Consider the following 9,729-nt stretch of genomic DNA (forward strand, 5'->3'; position numbering starts at 1 on the left):
TAAGAATCTGAAAGTCCATGAGCGTCAGCCCATGGAGGTTGCTGGTGTGATTCCCAGTCGGCACATGCCTGAGATGTGGACTTGATCCTCATTGTGGAGCATGCAGGGGGCAGCCAATCGATGTTTCTATCTCTCTTATCCCTCTCCCTCTCTAAATAAAAAGAAAGAAAACATTAAAAAAAAGAGGAAGATATAAAAAAGACCCACATCAAACTGGTAGAGATGAAGACACATTTCTGAGATGAGAGGTACCTTGGGTGGGTTTAACCCAATTGCTGCTGAGTTCCCATTGGCCACTGCTCATTCTGTTCATCTCCCACAAAGCCCATGGCTGGATGATGCTCCTCTCACAGTGCTCCTCTCCTGCCCCTGCCCATCAGGACAGGGCTGACTTCCCATTAGCTCCCCCGCCCCCCCCCCCCCCCCCCCCCCCCCCCGAAAGCTGGGACACCTTAGTGGGGACAACGTGGCTCATTTATTTCAAAGGCCATCTCAGAGAAGTGGGCCTTAATTATTACTTTCAACTGTGTTCTCTCATGTGGAAGGCCCAGTTGAGCAGTTTTTGGCCGGGTGGTGGAGCTGAGCATAACAAAATGACCTCTGTTAGAATAAACATCTTTTCTGTCAAAGAACAGTTTAGACAGCTGCCATTTTGGACCAGGTGACTTGTCAACCACCATGTTGGCCACATGGCTTGCAGTTCCCCTGGGGGCCACCATCTTGAAACAGTAAAGGCCAACCCCTCCCTTTGAATTGGCCAATTGTGAAAGACTGTGTGTCCGACCTCCAATCAAGAGCAAAGGACAGGTCACGTGCATCAGGGATTATAAAGCCAAGCAGCCCCACTGCTCGGTGTGCACGCGCTTCCAGACCAAGTGTGTGCCCCCTTCTACGTAGAAGTAAAGATGTTTGCCTTGCTGCCTGAGTGTTTTATATTCTACCAGAACCCCTGACATGGGGGGCTCGCCTTATTTCTAACATCTACAATAGTTATCATTAAGTGTAGTGCGACAGTGTTCCAAGCTGGCTCTGGAGTGAGTTTGTCCGCATCGGAGTCCTCCGAAGGCCTTAGGGGAATGGGGATGATAGCAGCACTAACCTCACGGGTTGTTGTTGGTATTAAATGGATAATCCAGGCAAAGCACTTAGCACACCGGGCTGTGGAGAGTGAACGCCCATGCATGTTGGCAGTTCCTGTAACATCACATTCTCCAATAAGACTCTTGCTATCTCCATTCCCAGGGCAAGAAGCACTGTGCAAAAGCCAGTAAAAACAGCGACTAAGGTGCCCGACAGCCTGGATTCGAATGTCAGTTCTTCCATTTGCCCCGCAAAAGATCTGGGGCCATTCACTGCATTAGTCTGCTAGGGCTGCCCTAACAGAATACAGACAGGGGGGCTTAAACACCAGAAATATGTTTTCTCACCGTTCTGAAGGCTGGAAGTCCAAGAGCAAGGGACCAGCAGGGTTGACTTATGGTGAAAGCTCTCTCCTTGGCCTGCAGGTGGCCACCTTCCCGCTGTGCCCTCACATGGCCTTTTCTCCCTATTCGTGCCCCCTCCTTTCCCCCCCACAAGGACATCAGTCCTATTGGATAAGGGACTACATCCTTATGACCTCATTTAACCTTTTTTTTTTTTTTTCTGATTGGAAATACTTTTTTTTTTGTGTGTGTGTGTGTGTTTTGCATATTTCATTTATATGACAATCTGGATAAAACAAAACTTCAAGTATAGAGAATAGATTAAGTAATTGTCAGGTATTTGAGGTGGGCACAGGTTAACTACAAAGGAGCAATATTATTTTAATGTTACTATGTTTTTTTAATCAAAACCAGAACTATATATAAAAAAAGTGATTTTTACTATATGTGTATTAAGACAAAAATAGCAACATAAAAAGCAATTAGGTTCTATATATGTCCCTTTCTATACTATATATGTGTAACTTGTCTTCTAAGTTTTCTTTTTTTTCATTTATTTATTTATTTATTTATTTTTAATATATTTTATTTTATTGATTTTTTTTTGCCCCCCTCCCTCCCTCCTGTACATACCCTCCCTCCCCAGAGTTCCATGTCCATTGGTTGAACCTATATGGATGTACACAAGTTCTTCGGTTGATCTACTATCTCCCCCAGATCTTCCTCCCCTCCCCACTGTAATTTGACAGTCTGCTTGTTGCTACTGTCTTTATATCTGTCTTTTGGTTCATCAGTTTATAATGTTCTTTATTATCCATAAATGAGTGAGGTCCTGTGGTATTTATCTTTCATTGACTGGCTTATTTCACTCAGCATGATGTTCTCCAATTCCATCCAGGTTGCTGCAAATGATGAGAATTCCTTCTTTTTTATGGCAGCATAGTATTCCATTGTGTAGATGTACCATAGTTTTTGGATCCAATCATCTGCTGATGGGCACCTAGGCTGTTTCCAAATTCTTAACCTTAATGACTTTAAAAATATATAACTTTATTGATTTCAAAGCGGAAGGGAGAGAGAGAGAGAAACATCAATGATGAGAGAGAATCATTGATCAGCTGCTTCCTGCACAGTCCACACTGGGGATTGAACCTACAACTTGGGCATGTGCCCTGACCGGGAATAGAACCGTGACTTCCTGGTTCCCAGGTCAATGCTCAACCACTGAGCTAAGCAGGCTGGGCTTAATAATTTTCTTAAATAGAGTCACATGGGGCTGAGACCGGTTTGGCCCAGTGGATAGAGCATTGGTCTGTGGACTGGAGGGTCCCAGGTTCGATTCCGGTCAGGGGCATGTACCTTGGTTGCGGGCACATCCCCGGTTGGGGGGGTGTGTGCAGGAGGCAGCTGGTCGATGTCTCTCTCTCTCTCATTGATGGTTCTAGCTCTCTGTCCCTCACCCTTTCTCTCTGTAAAAAATCAATAAAATATATATTTTTTAAAAAACAACCCAAAAAACAAATATTCCTTAAAAAAAAAGAAGTCACACGGGGGTTAGAGTTTTAGCACATAAATTTGGGGGGGACTCAATTTGGCCCATAAAATCACGCACCCTCTTTGTGATTCAGTTTCCCAGCTCTGAAGAGTGTTAATGATGCCTACCTCAGATGGCTGTTGGGGGATTAAATGAAAACAATGTGCTATGCCAGTGCCTGTTCATAGCGGGTTCCGTGTGAGTTATAACAGTAATGAGTCGATAAACACTCTCCCCTGGGCATTTCCTCTACCTGGTCTGCTCTCTTTCCTCCCCTCCTCATCAAGACAGTGCCACATTATTGACTCGGAAATCTCGGAGGGAGGTAGGGTTTCCACGTGACTTACTCCCTGCCCCCCACGTCTTGGCCCCCCCCCCCTTTTTTTTTAGAAAAGTCTCAGCAGAGACTTTCTCTTTTCACCAATTCGGAGCTGCGTAGCAGTAGGCAACCCAGGAGCTTTGAAGCGCCCCGCCCAGACCTCTGTGCACCTCCAGCACCAGCCGCTCCCTTTTTTTTTTTTTTTTTTTTTTTAATATTTTTATTGATTTTTTTTTTTTTTTACAGAGAGGAAGAGAGAGGGATAGAGAGTTAGAAACATCAGTGAGAGAGAATCATCGATCAGCTGCCACTTGCACACCCCCCACTGGGGATGTGCCCGCAACCAAGGTACATGCCCTTGACCGGAATCGAACCTGGGACCCTTCAGTCCGCAGGCCGATACTCTATCCATTGAGCCAAACAGGTTTTGGCCAGTCGCTCCCTCTGGAAGCTCACCGCTTACACAGGACGAAGTTTGCCCTCTGCCTGGGCTGCTTCTCCACTTAGAGTCACAGTCCCGTTCCTGACAAAGGACAACCCCTGGCAGAACTCAGGGATCTGAGACCAGAGTCCCACCTGGCTTTTTGCTTTAATAGAACCTCGTGGTCAAATCATTAAAAAAAAACACAACAACAACAACAAAAACCAAACAATCCCCAAACACCTCTTATCTATAAAAATGTTCACATTTTGGGTGGATAGTTAAGTCTTGTCCCCATGGGTGGGGATGTCATATTTGTGTTGAAAACTTACAGGCTAACGGGAGCTCTATAAACTGTAGGGACCACAAGAAACTAGAAGATACAAACAGCCTCTCACCTGTCTAAAACCTGTGTGTGTGTGTGGTTGTGTATGTGTGTGTGTGTTGGGAGGGGACAGGAGTGTGTTTCTGCAGCTGGAAGTGGTCTTTGGGGGAGAGATGCAAAAAACAAAAATCTTAACGTATGGAAGATGTTCATCACATATTTGTAAAATAAACATAAAACATTTAAAATGTATCACTGTTTTTACAAAATCTTGTAATAGCACTTCTCATTCTTATTAATAAAATAGAAGTTCTCAAATAGGAACTCAGCTATTGCTCTCCGGTTGCTCAGAGGCTGGTATGGCTAGATAGAGACAGAGACTGAAAGTAGAAAGGGGATGGGGAGGGAGAGCAGGGCCGCAGTGATCACTGTTTAGTGATCCACTGAGGCCCTGCTCTGTTTAGTGAGGAACAACTGTTTAGCGCCCCCTTGTGGGATGTGAGGAACATAACTTCAAAATCAGTCTCATTAAAAACAAAACAAAACAAAACACAAGCATTGGTTTTTTCCCTAGATATAACATTAATACGTAGTCATTGTAAACTGTTGTTGACACAGGCATTCTAAATCAGTGACATGTGAATCAGTCAGATTTTAGTAATATTTCGTTCATTACTAGGGAGAGAGAATTTTGGTTTCATAATGCAGCTTCCCAAAGTTTCCATCAAAATTAGCTTATGTAAACATGCTTCAATGGGTGTCTGTACATTTTCTAAACAAAGATATAAAAATGGCCAGTAAACACACAGAAAGGTGCTCAGTGCCCCTTGCCCTCAGAGTAAAACTACAATGAGGTACCACTGTACTTCCACCAGAATAGCTCTAATCGACAACACAGATAATCACAAGTGTTGACAAGGTCGTGGAGAAATCCAGACCTTCTGTTCACTGCTGGAGAGGAATAACTCAGTTCCTCCAAAGGTTAGCCCTGGAGTTACCGCATGAAGCGACAATTTCATTACTAGGGATTCCTAGAGAATTGAAGACACATTGCCACAAAAATTCTTATAAGCAAATGTTCACAGCAGCATTACTTGTAATAGCCAAAGAGTAGAAAGAGCTCAAATGTCCACCAGCTGATGAATGGATAAGTGTGGTATATCCACATAAAGGAATATTATTCAGCAATAAAAAGGAATAAAGTTCTGATACAGGCCACACCACGGTGAGCCTTGAAAACATTTTGCTAAGGGACAGAAGTCAGACACAAAAGACCATGCATACCTTGTCTGACTCCATTTATACAAAATGTCCAGAACAGGCAAATCCATGGGGACAGAACGTAGACTAGTGGTTGCCCAGGGCTGGGGGGGCGGGGGGGGGGAGGGGTGAAGGAGGGAGTGGGTGGGGAATGACTATTAATGGGGACAGAGTTTCCTTTTGTGATGATAAAATGTTCTTAAATTACAGTGTTACACACCCCATGAATATGCTAAAAGTCACAGAACTGTGCACTTTAAAAGGTGAATTTTACAGCATGAGAATTACATCTCAATAAAGCTGTTATGGTTTCTGTTTGTAATCATATCATGAGAAGACTTCCGTTGAGTTTGGAAGGTCTGTTTGACATGCAGGCTTCATAAAATTCATTTGGGGTGATTTCCAGGAGGCCCCTCGAGACGTCAAAACAGCCAAAACAGCCAAGACAGCTTCCCAAGAGGCACACGTGATTGCCTATCCCGAGAAATAGCAACAACTCGACTAAAGGACTCATTGAACAATTGGTTCTGAGCACCTAGCATCGACATGCTAGAAAGTGTTCCAGAAGCTTGGTTATACCAATGAGCAGGTTCAAGGGCTGATTTTATCTTATTATTTATTTATCTTCTTCTTCTAATAATAATAATAATAATAATTCTTTATTGAAAGGGTTGATTTAATTAAATTAATTTATTTAATTTTATTTTTTTAATAAGTCTTTATTGTAAGGGCTGATTTTAGTGAAGCTGCTTCTCAGGTGGGTGACTCTGGACTGATGGCTCCAGGGTGAGCACAGCAGGCATTGAAGGATGGATGTTACCAAGGATTCTCGGCTACCCTCCTCCTGTTCCCGGGGAACCAGGCGATTTAAACAGGTGAGGGAGATAGGAAGTTATGGCATTTGTGAAAGTGTATCCGTACTTGAGAAAGCCAACCGCAGCTAGGAATGTCTTTGGCTGGGAACAATAGAAACCCCAACGAAGAGGCGTGGACAAAGGGAAGACGAGTTTTCTCACAAACACGAGGAGGCGAGAGGTCACTGGGTGCTGGACAAGGTCATCGAGGGCCCGGGACCCGCCCTTGCTGCTGGGGCGTCCTCGGCGTCGGCCTTTTGTGTGTGTCGCCAGCTGTTGCTCAGCACGAGGCAGGAGGCATGACATCCTCATATCAATGTCCCAGGACAGTGGTTGGCAAACTGCGGCTCGCGAGCCACAGGCAGCTCTTTGGCCCCTCTGGTGTGGCTCTTCCACAAAATACCACGGCCTGGGCGAGTCTATGTTGAAGAAATGACGTTCGAAGAAGTTTAAGTTTAAAAAATGTGGCTCTCCAAAGAAATTTCAACGGTTGTACTGTTGGTATTGGGCTCTGTGGACTAATGAGTGTGCTGACCACTGGCCCAGGAGGACGGCCAAAGGGGGCAGGGCTCCCTGTATTCTGGAAAGCGTTCCTGGTGTGTCGCCGACCAGGGCGGGGTCACGAGCTGCACCAGTGCAGGAGGCAGTGTGGTAACCAACCCGCGGGCTGGGGCTTGGTGGTGAAGGCTTGATTCTCTGGGGCCTGGCTCTGGGCTGCAGCCCAACTTGGGTTGGTTCCATGAATCTCATGATGGGGCCTATGAGGATAAAGGGTACGACAATGGTGCAAGCACATGGCAAGCCCCTGTTTGAATCACCTGGTGAAACATCTCTTTGGCCAAATCAACGCACATGGCTGAGCCCAAAGTCCGGGGCGGGAAATCCCCTTAGCCTGCTATGACGTCACAGTAAGGGCGAAAGTATAATTCTACTCCAGGGGCGGGAGGCACCGACGGGCCTTTCCCTGGACCAGGCAGCAGGGTCGGATGGCCACGGGTGGCTTAGACCAAGCTCGACTCACCAAGTCTTTTTAAAAAAAATATATATTTTATTGATTTTTCAGAGAGGAAGGGCGAGGGATAGAGAGCTAGAAACATCAATGAGAGAGAGAGACATTGATCAGCTGCCTCCTGCACACCCGCTACTGGGGATGTGCTTGCAACCAAGGTACATGGCCTTGACCGGAATCAAACCCGGGAACCTTTCAGTCCACAGGCCGACGCTCTATCGGATAGGCTATCCACTGAGCCAAACCGGTTTCGGCATCGACTCACTCACGAAGTCTTACGGTGCAGTGGTTGAGAACGTGACTCTTTGGAGAAGGACTTTTAGGATCAAACCCCAGCTTCTCCACCCACCAGCTGTTTGACCTGGGGCAGTCAGTTTCATGTCCAGATTCTCATCTGCAAAAGGAGGGAATAACAGCACCTGCTCCACGGGGTGGCTGTGAGGACTACGGTGCTTCTGATTCTCACCCGAGGACATTTTTCCCATTGACTTTCTTTTTCTGCTGCAAAAAGCTTTATTGTTTCATTCGGTCCAATGCACGGGAGAGGGCTCCGGGGGTTAAAGGAATGGCTGGTAGTTGGGGGAGAGGCTCGGGTAAAAGCCAGACACCAGGGGAGGCAGAGGGCCCCCCAGAGGCCTGTGGGCTCCACAGGCTCCAGCGGTGCTTGAGGGGGAGCCTTTCGGAGACACCCCCCGGCCCAGCCTGGGGCCAGCAGCCTGCGGAGGGGTGTCAGGTGGTGGCCCATCTTCCTGATGAGTCTCACCTCCTCACCCGGAAGTGGCTCCCCAGGAAGCCCCGGAGCTGAGAGTCCAGGCACGTGGAACCCAGGGCCCGCAGCTCCACCAGGCCGGGCTCAGGCTCCTCTCCGAGGCCAGGCGGCTGCCATGGCTGAGCTGTGCCCACTCCCCTGGGCAAACTTTAAGATACTCCGCACCCTCGGCTTCTCCGCCAACCTGGGGAGAAGTGGCCCTGCCCCACCTCAGGAGCCACGTGGTCAGGGTGGAAACAGAGGCCCAGAGAGGCAGGCGGAGGCCGCAGCCTCCCCTCGGGGGTACAATGCTGACGCATTTGGGAGCTCACGGGGGTTCGGCAATGAGGAGCTGAGGTAGAAAACACCCTGTGTGTGGGCTGGTCCCGGAGGGGGTCCTGCAGGTGGTGACTGGATAAGGGGCGTCCCTGGGTCTGTTCCCTCCAAACACTGCTGAAGCAAGAGGCAGATCTGGGACCGCCGAGGGCATTCTCCATTGATTAAAAAAACAAACTATTTTTATTGATTTCAGAGAAGGGAGAGGGAGAGAGAGAGATAGAAACATCAATGATGGGAGAGAATTATTATTATTATTATTATTATTTTATTTTTTTTTAAATCAATCTTTATTGTTCATATTATTACAAAGGTTCCTCATTTCTTCCTCCCTCCACCAGGTTCACACCCCACCCTCTGCCCCCTCCCCATCCCCCATTGTCCTCATCCATAGGTGCACAGTTTATGTTCAGTCTCTTCCTCCCTCCCTTTCCCCGATAGTAAATCCCTTTTCAGATAGTAAATCTGTTACTTAGCATTTTCTCATATCAATAATACCTCCACATGCCCAATGATACACTTCACACAGAAGACATTTTCAAATAGGTCAACCAGCCTCATCCAGGCCCCACCCAAGGCACTCACAGATCAACACCCCAGCGCTATACTAACTCAACACATCCAGATCTAAGCCTTCATCACTTGATTCAGCAGACCCTCAAGTTCCCGCAAAAGTTTCCAGCCATGTCTGAGAGGCAGCCGTGGGCAGGTACAGGCGAGGAGCAAGCTGTTTCGGGCCTGGCTGCTCCGGGCCTGGCCTCTGTTGCTCTGGTTCGTTCCACAACCAGCTGCTCCGGGTCTGGTCACTGCCGCTCCCGACCTAGTTGCTCTGGACTTGGCTGTTGCTGCTACAGGCCTGGCCGCACCCGACCCGGCTGCTCTGGGACCGGTTGCTCTGGTCCCGGCCGCTCCGGGCCTGGCCACTCCCAGCCTGGCAGCCGCTGCTCCGGGCCTGGCCGCTCCCAGCCTGGCAGCCGCTGCTTCTGGCCTGGCCGCACCAGACCCGGCTGCTCCGGGCCTGGCCGCTCCCAGCCTGGCAGCCGCTTCTCCGGGCCTGGCCACTCCCAGCCTGGCAGCCACTGCTCCGGGCCTGGCCGCACCAGACCCGGCTGCTCCGGGCCTGGCCGCTCCCAGCCTGGCAGCCGCTGCTCCGGGCCTGGCCGCTCCCAGCCTGGCAGCCGCTGCTCCTGGCCTGGCCGCACCAGACCCGGCTGCTCCGGGCCTGGCCGCTCCCAGCCTGGCAGCCGCTGCTCCGGGCCTGGCCGCTCCCAGCCTGGCAGCCGCTGCTCCTGGCCTGGCCGCACCAGACCCGGCTGCTCCGGGCCTGGCCGCTCCCAGCCTGGCAGCCGCTGCTCCGGGCCTGGCCGCTCCCAGCCTGGCAGCCGCTGCTCCTGGCCTGGCCGCACCAGACCCAGCTGCTCCGGGCCTGGCCGCTCCCAGCCTGGCAGCCGCTGCTCCTGGCCTGGCCACACCAGACCCGGCTGCTCCGGGCCTGGCCG

This window comes from Pipistrellus hanaki (assembly GCF_964339955.1).
Source record: "Pipistrellus hanaki genome assembly, chromosome: 2".
In the NCBI taxonomy this organism is placed as follows: Eukaryota; Metazoa; Chordata; class Mammalia; order Chiroptera; family Vespertilionidae; genus Pipistrellus; species Pipistrellus hanaki.